The sequence below is a fragment of the Meriones unguiculatus genome, chromosome 14, assembly GCF_030254825.1.
Source record: "Meriones unguiculatus strain TT.TT164.6M chromosome 14, Bangor_MerUng_6.1, whole genome shotgun sequence".
Lineage (NCBI taxonomy): Eukaryota > Metazoa > Chordata > Mammalia > Rodentia > Muridae > Meriones > Meriones unguiculatus.
Genome location: NC_083361.1, coordinates 33,409,163 through 33,422,271, shown reverse-complemented (window position 1 = coordinate 33,422,271; position 13,109 = coordinate 33,409,163). Strand labels below are relative to the sequence as shown.

The window sequence follows — 13,109 nt, the reverse complement described above, 5'->3', positions numbered from 1 at the left end:
GAAACAAGTTTCCATCGAAAAAACAGAAACGCAAAGCACAACTTTGTAAACTAATTCACATACGTGTCGCCCGTTCAATTATTATAACAGGAAAACTGAAAAGTGATGTATCACATTGTACAGCATAGAAACAAGTTTCCAACAGAAAAGAGAAACGCAAAGTACTACTCTGTAAACTAAATCACATGTGTGTCGCTCGTTCAATTAGGAATACTGGAAAACTGAAAAGTGATATATCACACTGTACAGCACCGAAACATGTTTCCAACAGAAGAACAGAAAGGCAAAGCACAACTTTGTAAACTAATTCACATATGTGTCACCTGTTCAATTATTATAAGAGGAAAACTGAAAAGTGATAAAACTCTAACCCTATCACTAATACCCTAACCCTAACCCTAAACCTAACCCTAACCCTAACCCTAACCCTAACCCTAACACTCACCCTAAACCTAACCCTAACTTATTCCTAACAGGAACAAGTTTCCAAAGAAAGAACATAAATGCAAAGCACTACATTGTAAACTAAATCACATGTGTGTCGCTTGCTCAATTAGGAATACGGGAAAACTGAAAATTGTTATCTCTCACTGCACGGCACAGAAACAAGTATCCATCGAAAGAACAGAAACGCAAAGCACAACTTGTAAACTAATACACATATGTGTCGCCTGTTCAACTATTATAACAGGAAAACTGAAAAGTGATATATCACACTGTACAGCACAGGAACAAGTTTCCAACAGAAGAACAGAAACGCAAAGCACAACTTTGTAAACTAATTTACATATGTGTCGCTTGTTCAATTGTTATAACAGGAAAACTGAAAAGTGATAAAACTCTAACTCTAACCCTAACACCCTAACCCTAAACCTAACCCTAACCCTAACCCCTAACCCTAACCTTAACTCTAACCCTTACGCTAACCCTAACCCTACCCTAACCCTAACCCTAACCCTAACCCTATCCCTAAACCTAAATTATTCCTAACAGGAACAAGTTTCCAAAGAAAGAACATAAACGCAAAGCAGTACTTTGTAAACCAAATCACATGTGTGTCACTCACTCAATTAGGAATACAGGAAAACTTAAAAGTGATATATCGCACTGTACAGCACAGGAACAGGTTTCGAACGAAAGAACAGAAAAGCAAAGCACTATTTCTAAACGGAATCCCAGGGATTGTTGCTTGCTCAATTAGGAATACAGGAAAACTGAAAAGTGTTATCTCGCACTGTACAGAACAGAAACAAGTTTCCATCGAAAGAACAGAAATGCAAAGCACAACTTTGTAAACTAAATCACATACGTGTCGCCTGTTCAATTATTATAACAGGAAAACTGAAAAGTGATGAAACTCTAACCCTAACCCTAACACCCTAACCCTAACCCTAAACTTAACCCTAACACTAACCCCTAACCCTAACCCTAACCCTAACCCTAACCCTAACCCTAACCCTAGCCAAACCCTAACCCTAACCCTAACCCTAAATTATTCCTAACAGGAAGAAGTTTCCAAAGAAAGAACATAAACGCAAAGCACTACTTTGTTAACTAAATCACATGTGTGTCACTCGCTCATTTAGGAATACAGGAAAACTGAAAAGTGATATATTGCACTGTACGGCACAGAAACAAGTTTCCATCGAAAGAACAGAAAGCCAAAGCACAACTTTGTGAACTAATTCACATACGTGTCGCCCGTTCAATTATTATAATAGGAAAACCAAAAAGTGATATATCACACTGTACAGCACAGAAATGAGTTTTAAAAAGAACAGAAACGCAAAGCACTACTTTGTAAACTAAATCACATGTGTGTCACTCACTCAATTAGGAATACAGGAAAACTGAAAAGTGATATATCAAACTGTACGGCAAAGAAACAACTTTTCATCTTAAGAACAGAAACACAAAGCACAAATTTGTAAAGTAATTCACATAAGTGTTGCCTCTTCAATAATTATAACAGGAAAACTGAAAAGAGATATAACCCTTACCCTAACGATAACCCTAACACTAACCCTAACCCCTTAACCCTAACCCTAACGCTAACCTTAACCCCTTACCCTAACCCTAACCCTAACCCTACCCTAAACCTAACCCTAACCCTAACTTATTCCTAACAGGAACAACTTTCCAACGAAAGAACATAACCGAAAGCACTACTTTGTAAACTAAAGCACATGTGTGTCTCTCGCTCAATTAGGAATACAGGAAAAGTGAAAAGTGCTATGTCGCACTGTACAGCACAGGAACAAGTTTCCAAAGAAAGAACATAAACGCAAAGCACTAATTTGTAAACTAAATCACATGTGTGTCGCTCGCTCAATTAAGAATACAGGAAAACTGAAAAGTGATATATCGAACTGTAAGGCAAAGAAACATGTTTCCATCGAAAGAACAGAAATGCAAAGCACAACTTTGTAAACTAATTCACATACGTGTCGCCCGTTCAATTATTATAACAGGAAAACTGAAAAGTGATATATCACACTGTACAGCACAGAAACAAGTTTCCAACAGAAAAACAGAAATGCAAAGCACTACTTTGTAAACTAAATCACATGTGTGTCGCTCACTCAATTAGGAATACAGGAAAACTGAAAAGTGATATATCGCACTGTACAGCACAGGAACAAGTTTCCAACGAAAGAACAGAAAAGCAAAGCTCTACTTTGTAAAGTAATTTACTAACCTGTCGCGTGTTCAATTATTATAACAGGAAAACTGAAAAGTGATATAACACACTGTACAGCACAGGAACAATTTTCTAGCAAAAGAACAGAAACGCAAAGCACTACTTTTTAAACTTAATCACATGTGTGTGGTTCCCTCAACTAGGAATACAGGAAAACTGAAAAGTTATATATCGAACTGTACGGCAAAGAAACAAGTTTTCATCGAAAGAACAGAAACGCAAAGCACAAGTTTGTAAACTAATTCAAATACGTGTTGCCTGTTCAATTCTTATAACAGGATAACTGAAAAGTGATATAACCGTAACCCTAACCCTATCCCTAACCCTAACCCTAAACCTAACCCCCTAACCCTAACCCTAACCCTAACCCTAACCCCTAACCCTAACCCTAACCCTAACCCTAACCCTAACCCTACCCTAAACCTAACCCTAACCCTAACTTGTTCCTAAAGTGATATAACGCACTGTACAGCACAGGAACAATTTTCTAGCAAAAGAACAGAAACGCAAAGCACTACTTTGTAAACTAAATCACATGTGTGTTGCTTGCTCAATTAGGAATACAGGAAAACTAAAAAGTGTTATCTCACACTGTATGGCACAGAAACAAGTTTCCATCGAAAGAACAATCAGTTCCCATCATGTAGAAGTATAAATTATCACCAAAGCACAATTTTTATCTTTATTCTTTCAGAAAACACTCAAAGTACCAGGGTCTGTTGTGTGGTCCACAGCTTAATGTTGTAGACTAGCAACAAAATAGTTATAAAGTTAAAACTCTCTGAGTCGTAGAGACCAGTGGGAAGTTTTATATCCAGCCAAGTTTAGGTGTGTTCTTGTAACCCATGGTATATAAAAGGCTCATATGTATGTGCAGTTATATGTTTGTGCACAAGATGTGAACTATCACTGATGTTCAAGTTTGCAGGTAAAGATGTGTGTGTGTGTGTGTGTGTGTGTACTCGTGTGTGCATGCATGCATGTATGATCCAAAATCAGTCTTTCTGCTTTATCTACTGAGCCCACTCTCTGGCCCCAGGACTAGACCTTCAAATGATATTAAGAAAAGAAAGCATGGAAGATAATAATAATCTATAATATAAAATGTTTTTTCTTTTAATATTGTTATAGTCTGAAATCTGTAACTTTGTCCTATATAGTTCCTGCCCTAAAAAATGAGACCAAACACAAGATAAACATTAGGTTTAGTGCAAAGAGAATCCTAGAAAGGATGTCATTTTCAATCATACCAGGAAGGCTATTATAATAAGTTATGGAGAGTAGATAGCAATGACATAATTGATTGCTACAGTTTAAGAACACTGGGGGGTGGGGGGAAGGGGCTGGTGTGATGGCTCAGCTTTTAAAAGCATGTCTGCTCTTCCAGAGGTCCTAAGTTCAATTCCCAGCAACCACATGGTGGCTCACAACCATCTATATACTGGAATCTGATGCCTTCTTCTGGCATGCCCATATACATGCAAATAGAGCACTCATATACAATAAATAAATAAAACCTTTAAAATTTAAAATTCAGATAGTCACTCAGTGTTGGTCACATTATATATTCATAATTTTACCCATAAACAATTTGGAGTGTGTATTGAAAAGGTGCACACTTGAAAGATTTCATGTCACAAAAAGCCAAAGGGGTTTGGATTGGTGTGTAGACAGACCTTTGTAGGTGCTGGTCACAGCTTGGCTCTTTGTCACCTAGTAAGGTGGTAGTGTTTTGGGTTGTAGGCTCATGCTTTAGAAACCCAGCCTCTGACCTCTGTGCTATTGTGTTTGAGGTGGGGATAGTTAGATGAGGTCATGAGTATATAGTGCTTCTCTGATGCTGTAAGACAATAAAGCCTCTGAGCTGCCTTCTTCCCTCTGTTACCATGTGTCATCCACCCTATGATGATGTAGTAAGGAGGCTCTTACAGGCTCTTCTTTTGGGCTTCTCATTCTTGAAAGCCACAAGCTTTTAAGCAATGTACTAAAGCATGTGGTATTTAGTTACACTAACAGAAAACAGACTAAGACACACACCAAGTGGTAGAATTGGAGAGGTATGTAATGTGCTTATGTGTTTCTTACTCTGAGAGGCGCGGCTTACAGGCAAAGGTTTAGGGGTTTCTGCAGTATTGTGTGTATTCAACCCAGGGCCTACCTCACACATGGCTTTTAAGGGACCATGAGCAAGTGATGAAATGATTCGGTGATTGTCAAGAGCCAGCTCAAGTGTCAACATACTCAAGGACACCCAAGTTACTCATCACTTGTTAGAGTACTCTGAAGAAGATAATGAGCTTGTTGGAAAATTCTTACATGAGTCACACAAGCTTTCAAATGCTGCTTTTTGATTTAGAAGAGCAGGGAGAAAAATCTTAACACGTTTAGAAAGGTTTGTGTTTCTTCCATCTTTTTCAAATCAGAGTTGAGTGTTGCTCAGACAAGCCCCTCTCCTTTGTGAGTTGACCTGCCCAGGCTTGCAGATGTGGCACACAGATGTTTTGGGACAGGTGGGTCAGTATGACTGTTGTCCACAATGGAGAAGCAGCTGTACATTCTTTAGATATTGTCTCTGATGTCAGAGGTAACTCACTGAGGGTCATGGAGAAGAGGTCATATGCCCAGCTAAAAGCTTCCTTCCTGTATCTATCACCCTGAGCATGGGCCTGTTGAATCATAGCTCCCAAACATATCAACCATGCCACATTCTCACAGCGTCTGATGAGGCTGATGTGGCTGTGCACAGAATTGGCACAGTTCCCAGATTCATCTCTAGCATTCCACCTTCATTATTTCACTAGTCCAGACAGAATCTACAGCTTCTAGAAGAGTGCCATCTTCTGTATTAATTATACCATACTGTTTAATCTCCAACAATATACATATAATGATTAAAGGTGGTAGTTATAATTCTCCAAGCACATGAAGCTCAATTAAGGTGCAGGAGCCTCAGCCTTCAAAAGTCTGAATTAAAACAAGACACCCAATTACAGACCACTGATTATCTGCAAAAGATAAAAGCAAAAGATAGCAAAAGGATTCACTCACCATCATACCTTCTTCAAAATTAAAAATAGTTGCATCCCATAATTTCTATGTGAAATATAACTTGCAAGAAATGAGTAAAGAAAGCGAATATGTGGGCATACTCATCATTTTTCCACAGCACCAGTGTCTTTGGTTTTCTTAGATGGGCTAGCTTGACCTTCTCACTCAGCCTTCTCATGCTAGCAAGTTCTAAAAATATTTTCTTGTTGAAGAAAACATTTCAGCATTCCCTGCCAAAGTACCCTATTCCTGCCTTCCTTTATAAGTAACTTCCCACAGTCCCCAAATGCCCAGTTTCCTTTCCTCCTTCACCATACATTCCCTCAGCACCTCATAAAGCAGTTGCCATTGAAGTATGTGCTTCAATATCTGCTGATGATTTATGGTTGAAATTGCAGTTAAAAATGTGGCTGTTGGTATCAGACAGAACTGAATTCAAATCATAGTTAATTAGTTACCAGATTTTTTGACTTCCATAAACAGTTTGGCTTCTCCCTATGAGAAAACATGCTGATTGCTACCTCAGGAATTATTCCAAAAACAGACCTCATCATTGGCACAAGGCCTGTCCAGCATGAACATGTATGTTCTTAACTAGACCACAGTTATCATTCCAGGAGTCTTTGGGTCTGACTGCCAAGAGATGACAGTGGTTTTATCAGAAGGAAACAATATCTTTGAGTCCACTCTAGGTACAAGGATAGACCTCTTGGAGTGAGTCTAAGTGTTCCTGGTTAGATAAGTCCTCCGCCATTGTATAGCCTTGTGTCTGTTCATCAAGAAAAAAAAGGTTTTTTTTTGTTTTTGTTTTTGTTTTTTTGGTGGGGAAGAATAGACCATTACATGGACCTCATAAATAAAGACTAATGTATATATTTTTTTTTCTTTTTACTTTTTCCCAAACAGGGTTTTTCTGTGTATCGTTGGCTGTCCTGGACTCTTTGTAGACCAGGCTGGGCTTGATCGCCTAGAGATCCACCTGCTTCTGTCTCCCTGAGTGCTGGGATTATAGTCGTGCACCGCCAACTAATGTGCTTTCTAAGATCATGGTGGTGAAAACCAGAAGTACCCAAAAGATCCATTCCATTTTACAACAGAGTCAAGACTTCTCAAGTGTAGGAACCCCACCAGCCCCACGTGAGAGTTGGCAGAAATGTAGTCTTGGCCTCACTCCATGCTCATGACTGAGAATATCTGGCAGTGGCCTATGTCTCACCAAAGCCCTATGCTGGCCTCCAACATTTGAAAATGTGCTTCTCAGATAGTCTTTAAACCCCGAGAATCCATGAATTACCATACTGCTCTGGGACATCCTGACACACCCTGGATGATGTCTGTGGCTGTATATTTCCATACTACTTGGCCTGACTTGGATGTTCAGGACATGATAACCTCAGACTGGAGATGTGGCTTTATGGCTGGCACCATGGCATCAATGGGATCAGTTTCATTAGAATTACTCCTCCCCGTGATTCCACTTATTTCGACATGACTTACTAGCTGAGCATTTAGTGATTGTCCTTTTGAGTGTAAATTATCATAATTAATAAGAACTCCTTCATCCTATTTTTCTGTTTTTGTTGGGTAAGAAACAGAGAAAAGAACATTCAAGACTTCTTTGAAAAATCAGGCAAATTTAGAATAATTATCATGTTTGTTTATGTTTATGTATTTAGTTGTGTTCTATTTTCTATATTGCAAGAGCTATAAGACTAGGGGCCTAGTGAGGACATTTCCTGGCACAGAATGAGCATTTTGGTTGCCATATTTATTGGTTGAGTGCCATATTAGAAGACTCTGGTGTGTTTCTATATGACAAGTGGTATGAAATTATTTTTCTTTTTTTCAGCCCTTTTTGGGGGAAATTAAAATTGGAAAAATGAAGCCTTGTGATGTAGGACTCCACAGTGTCCATCTAAGCACCTTTCTTGTCTTAACTTCTAGATGTGACATTTCTTTTTTACAGCTGATCTTATCTGCTCTTTACTCAAACAACTATAAGATTATCTTGCAAGGGATTAATGAAGAAATCATGGAATTCAAATTTAAATTTGGCTTTCTTCTCTCTCTCATAGAGGAAGCCTGCAGAAAGCACAGGTGTGCATTCGTGATCGTCCCAAACATAAAGCCTTTTTAGAAACTGTAAGGGGTAATGTTCTTTTCTTTTGATTTTCCCCCTCATTTACCTTTGAGTATTTATTTTAAAATCATGACTACCCTAAGAGAAAAGTGGATCAAGAATAAAATTAGAAAAGCCAAAATAAATGAATGAACTTACAAAAATAAAAATAATAAGAAGAAATGCAAATACCCAGAGAACAAGAATGACTATTCAACGCCTTTAGCAATCAAGGAATTTCAGATTAAAATAATGTTTTGAATATTAGTTTGGAAAAAAGACAATCTGAGAAGAAAAGACATAATTGCCCTAAGTGTAAATTGTTCCTCCCTGGATCAGTGTGGCAAAATTAATCAGCCTTAAAATTATAGCTGGGTCTAGTGGCTCAGATCCCTAACCTCAGCACTTGAGAGGTAGCAGCAGGCAATCTCTGTGAGTTCCAGGCTAGCCAGGAATACACAGTGAGACCTTGTTTCAACAGAACAAAACAAAGTAAGAAACAAAAAAACTTATTTCCGGAAATATGCTTTTTTAAAATGTCTTTTGTTTTAATGCTAGCTGTTGAACCCAACTTCTCCTAGCCCTTGCTCTACCAGCAAGCTATACTTCTGGCACTGAGAATTTACTTTAATAAAATATAATTAAATTTAAATGAAATTTAGCTGTACAAAGAAGTGAAACACTGGGGTAGGGCAGCAGACTGTCAGCTGTCAGCTGAGTGACCAATAAGAATAAAGCCATGACACATGGTCTGATACAATCGTATAATTTTACAGAAGGTTTTACATATGGAAGAAACCAGAGATGAGCCAAGCAAAACAATATAGCAATGAAAAAGATGTTTATTAATCACTGTATAAAAATATCTACATGTTTGGAGAAAAGGAGCTAGATGAGAGATAAGAGCACATAGATAAAGTTTAAAGGCAGTTAATTGTGGGTTAGTAGACTGTGGTTGTCCTTAAATTTTTTTATTTATTCATGGTCTCTGACTTTCCTATGTTGAATATACATACTTTTATGCTAAAAGTTTATGTGCTTTGTTTAAAATATAAAGGTTTGGAGTTGGATATGACAGCTCAAACCTGTAATCTCAGCATTCAGGACAAGTTTAACCAGCTTGGGTTATACTTGTGGAACTGTGTCTCAAGGCACAGAGAAACAAAACAATGCCAAAAAAGAAAAGAAACATCTTGCTTTGAGGTTTCTCTAGGCAAGACCACTGGAGTGAGTGAAAAGGAAATAAGTTAGCACTCTCCACAAGAAAATTCTAGGCTGGCTAGGTGCATGTGGGCACATATTTGCATGTAGGGTAGATGAAATGAAGACACAGCATTCAGCAAACTGCTTTGAACCCCTCAGGGATCATAGAAAGCAGAGGTGATCCGAGAAAGAGGGGGAAATAGAATTCACCCTGAGGCTAGACCAGCCAGCCTATCCCAGGGAGTCTGGAGAGCATGAGGTGGGTTTTCCTGCACCATTCCGCTCCCAGCAATAAGGAATCTTCCTGCAGTGCTGAGGTACCAGTTTCATCATTGGAGATAAGCAAATTGGGCTTTTCTGTGTAGCCCAACATGCCCATAACAGTACACAGCACCCATGCTGATCTCTATTGACTCCATAGGGAGTCTAATGGGATGACAGGGAATAGCTACATACCATAAGGGAATAGATACCTACTCTATAAGGGAATCACTACATACTGTATGAGGGAATAGACACATACTATAAGGGAATAGATAACATATTGTGTAAGGAGTGACCATAGGACAGAGCCCAAAGTGGTCAGGTGATGACAGCCAAGTGAGATTAACGCAACGCTCTGGAGTACTAAGATAAGTTTTAGAAATGCCCTTCTTTGGCATGGGGGTGCCTCAGTGTAGTGTGTGCTTAGCGTGTGGTTGATCTTTATCACCATCACTGCTCATGGAAAGCCTTCACTCTACTGCAGTTCCTTTAGTGACATCACCTGACTGGCAGAATATTTTGCTTCTAAAAATTGTCCCTGTGTGTGTATGGGGGGAGCAGGGGATGGCTGTCAAAAAAGTGGGAAGTAGGAAAGTGAACAGAAAAAAAAGACCTAATAATCAAATCAGATAAAGACATGGTTCACATAGATTTACTCTTAATACAAAGACGTGAGTAAATTTTTTTCAGCCGTAGAATTCTGTAAGCAGAAATATGTAGTTTGTCACATTGCAAAATAGGCAAATTCAAAACTTTACCATTGACAAATAATGTGTCATCGAGGGACTCTTACTTTAGTGTACAAGCATGTGTGCGTGCATGGGTGCATATGTATGTGTGTGGCGTGTGAGTGTTTTGAGCCAGGGTCTCATGTACTGGCCAAGGCTGGTCTCTGTTACAAGGATGACCCGGAACTCTAGATCCTCTTGTCTTTACCTCCCAAGTGCAGGGATTGGAGGCCTGTGCCTCTCCTCCTGGCTACCACACTGCTAAGCCCTTTTTCTCTTTCACTGTCATAGCTGACTACAAGGAGAGCTTCAACACCATTGGAAACATTGAAGAGATCGCGTACAATGCTGTTTCCTTCACCTGGGATGTGAATGAAGAGGCAAAGGTTAGTGAAACCTACCATGGCTCTTAATGAATGAAGACTCTTGTTCAAAACCCTGTGTAGTGTTTTCCTAGAAACTTGAGTCAAAAAGAAGAAAATGAGCATGGTCCCTTTCTTATTTTATTTATTTATTTAGTTATTTGTTTATCTATCATCTCTGTATCTATCTATGTATCTGTATGTATGTATGTATCTGTCTGTCTATTTTGGTTTTTAAAGACTGAGTTTCTCTGTGTAACAGCCTTGGTTCTCCTGGAACTCTCTTTGTAGACCAGGCCAGCCTTGAATTCACAAAGATTCAACTGCCTCTTCCTCCCAAGCACTGGGGCCCTGCTATATTCCCTTTTAGAGGATTCATGCCTTTGTCCTTTTGTTGTGGGGTGTGAAAAAATGTGATGAGCCGCCATGTTGCTCCTCCTCAGTTCTTCAGGCCATATGTTCCAGTCTAGAACTTGCATCTAACACTTGGAGTCTCGTAAGCCCCCGGCTTCTCTATGCCACCATCAGGAAGCTTGTATCTTCACAGTGAGCGACATACAGCTTCAGTAGGTGAAGGAGCAGAGCTCCAGAAGTAGGGCTTCCAACCACCTTCACCACGATGACTTTGAAACACTTCTTTGTTGACTGACCCTCTTCTGTTTCTTTGGGTGTAAATGTAGCTGAGACGTGCAGGGGTAAGTAATGTCTCTGACAAACAGACATCAAGGACAGATGCCTGCCCTACCTTGGTTTGGATAAGGAAGTGTTTCCACAGATAGCCCTGTTTGCTCTCTAGCCACAGGTCTGTTTTGAAGGCCCCAAAGCTCATTCTGGGTCTCAGTGTCTTATTCTTCAGCCTCATTTTGCACTTAAAGGATGTTTCAGATAAAACCTAAGCTTGTGTTCTGCTTCAGTTGTGTACCTGTGTACCGGCTGAAGAGTGTTAGAAGACTTTGTCTTTCATCTCAGGAGGAGGTCAATGTAAACAAGGCTGTCAATGCTTCATTGTCCTCAGCGGGAAGGCTGGGTGAGAGAGGAAACTGGCTGGGAGTTTGCAAGCAGGCTTTCCAGAAGAAAATGAATTGCTCAGTGTCTCATTCCACTCATGTATAAGACAATGTAGGTGAAACTGGCTTTAGGCCCAAGAAAGCTGACCCAAATGGGCATTCAGTGACAAGTCAGCCGTGCAGCCTGGAGAATGTTCCAGAGAAAGGAACAGGCCCTACTACAAGATGCTTCACACAGAACTTCAGGCAAAATGTGTCTCTGGCATGCCTGCACACACCATGTGCTCTTGGCTGCCTGAGACCTCTTCAACTCTCTCCCCACTCCTGAGACTGTCACAGCTTACTGAGGTTGTCTGCGCCATTCCACGGCTCCTGCCGCCTATCTTTCTTTAGCCTGTGCTGGCCCCTGCTCTTTCTGTTTCTCTTTGAGGCTAGACTATTGCACAAAGCGGGTTTGTCTTAGGGCACAGTACTGGGATGTGCTGGAATCTCTGGCAGTCAAAACAAATGTCTCTACAGGCATCTTACTAGGCTTTGGGGCATATCGATCCAGCAAGGGATCTAGTAACCAATCAGCAGTGTGACCAGGGGGAGACCATATCCACTTTATGGTTACTGAGAAGAAAAATAGGATTTTGCCACAGAAGATGTCCTAGAGTGTTAAAGCTAGCTCTAAACATGCACCACAGTCCTCTCCGTATTTTCAGTATTACAGTCTGCTATAATGGATGGTAGAGACAAGTGAGTTAAGGGCTGTTTCAGTAGGGACCTTTGAAAGAGAAGTGGACATCCCAAGAGACAGGCTCCATGGAAGCTGATGGAATAGTTGATTTGGGGCTACACTAGCTGATCTTGCAGGCAGTTCATTCTACACCACTCACTTGCCATATACAAGTGCTCACTTTATGTATGCATGGATGGATACATGTATGTCTGTGTGCATGAGTGTGCACATGTGTGCCTGTCTGTATGTGAGTTTGCACATATGTGCACAGGTATACTTCTAGGCACACATACTGGTTTTCTGTAGACATTGGCAAATGGTCTTGGACAATATTTTATGATACTTCCTGCAGCAGTGTTTGTTTTATTTCCTTAATACCTATTTTTACTGAATGTCTTTTGTTTTAAGTGATAAGTAAGCTTTTTAATGTTACAAATGGTTATTACTGATTTTATAGTAAGTAGACTGCAAAAGAAACACTAGGATAGCAGTTGTGGGAAAGACTGTCAGCTAAACAGGGAGGATTGGTGATATCATACAGAAAATGTTTTCTTTTCAGGGGTTGCTGTTACGTTTATACCCAACAGATATCTGCAGGCTTCAGGAGGGGGTCTCAGCAGCTCAGTCTATATCACAGGATGTTTGGGATTTTTTTTTTTGGTGACCAGAAAACACAGACCTATGGTCCACAAAGCACATGTGTTAATATTGTGCATTTATGAATTATTCTAAATTTTAACATTTTCACCCATGTTTAAAAATAAAGAGTTTTTAGTTTGTTTGTAACATTTTTTTGGAGATAGGGTCTCCCTGTGCTGCCTTCTGGGGTATGGGATTATAGGCCTAAACTATAATACCAGGCTTCATCATTATCATCATCATCACTATTGTTATTGTTATCATTATTATTATTGTTATTATTATTATTATTATTATTATTAGATGCAGGTTTT

The 13,109-nt window shown here is 39.6% G+C and overlaps 1 pseudogene; it reads left to right on the top strand.

Annotated features, from left to right (window-relative positions):
- The first annotated feature begins 5,221 nt into the window (after nucleotides 1-5,221).
- LOC132646976 (grainyhead-like protein 2 homolog) overlaps nucleotides 5,222-13,109 on the top strand; it is a 76,109-nt pseudogene continuing 68,221 nt past the window's right edge.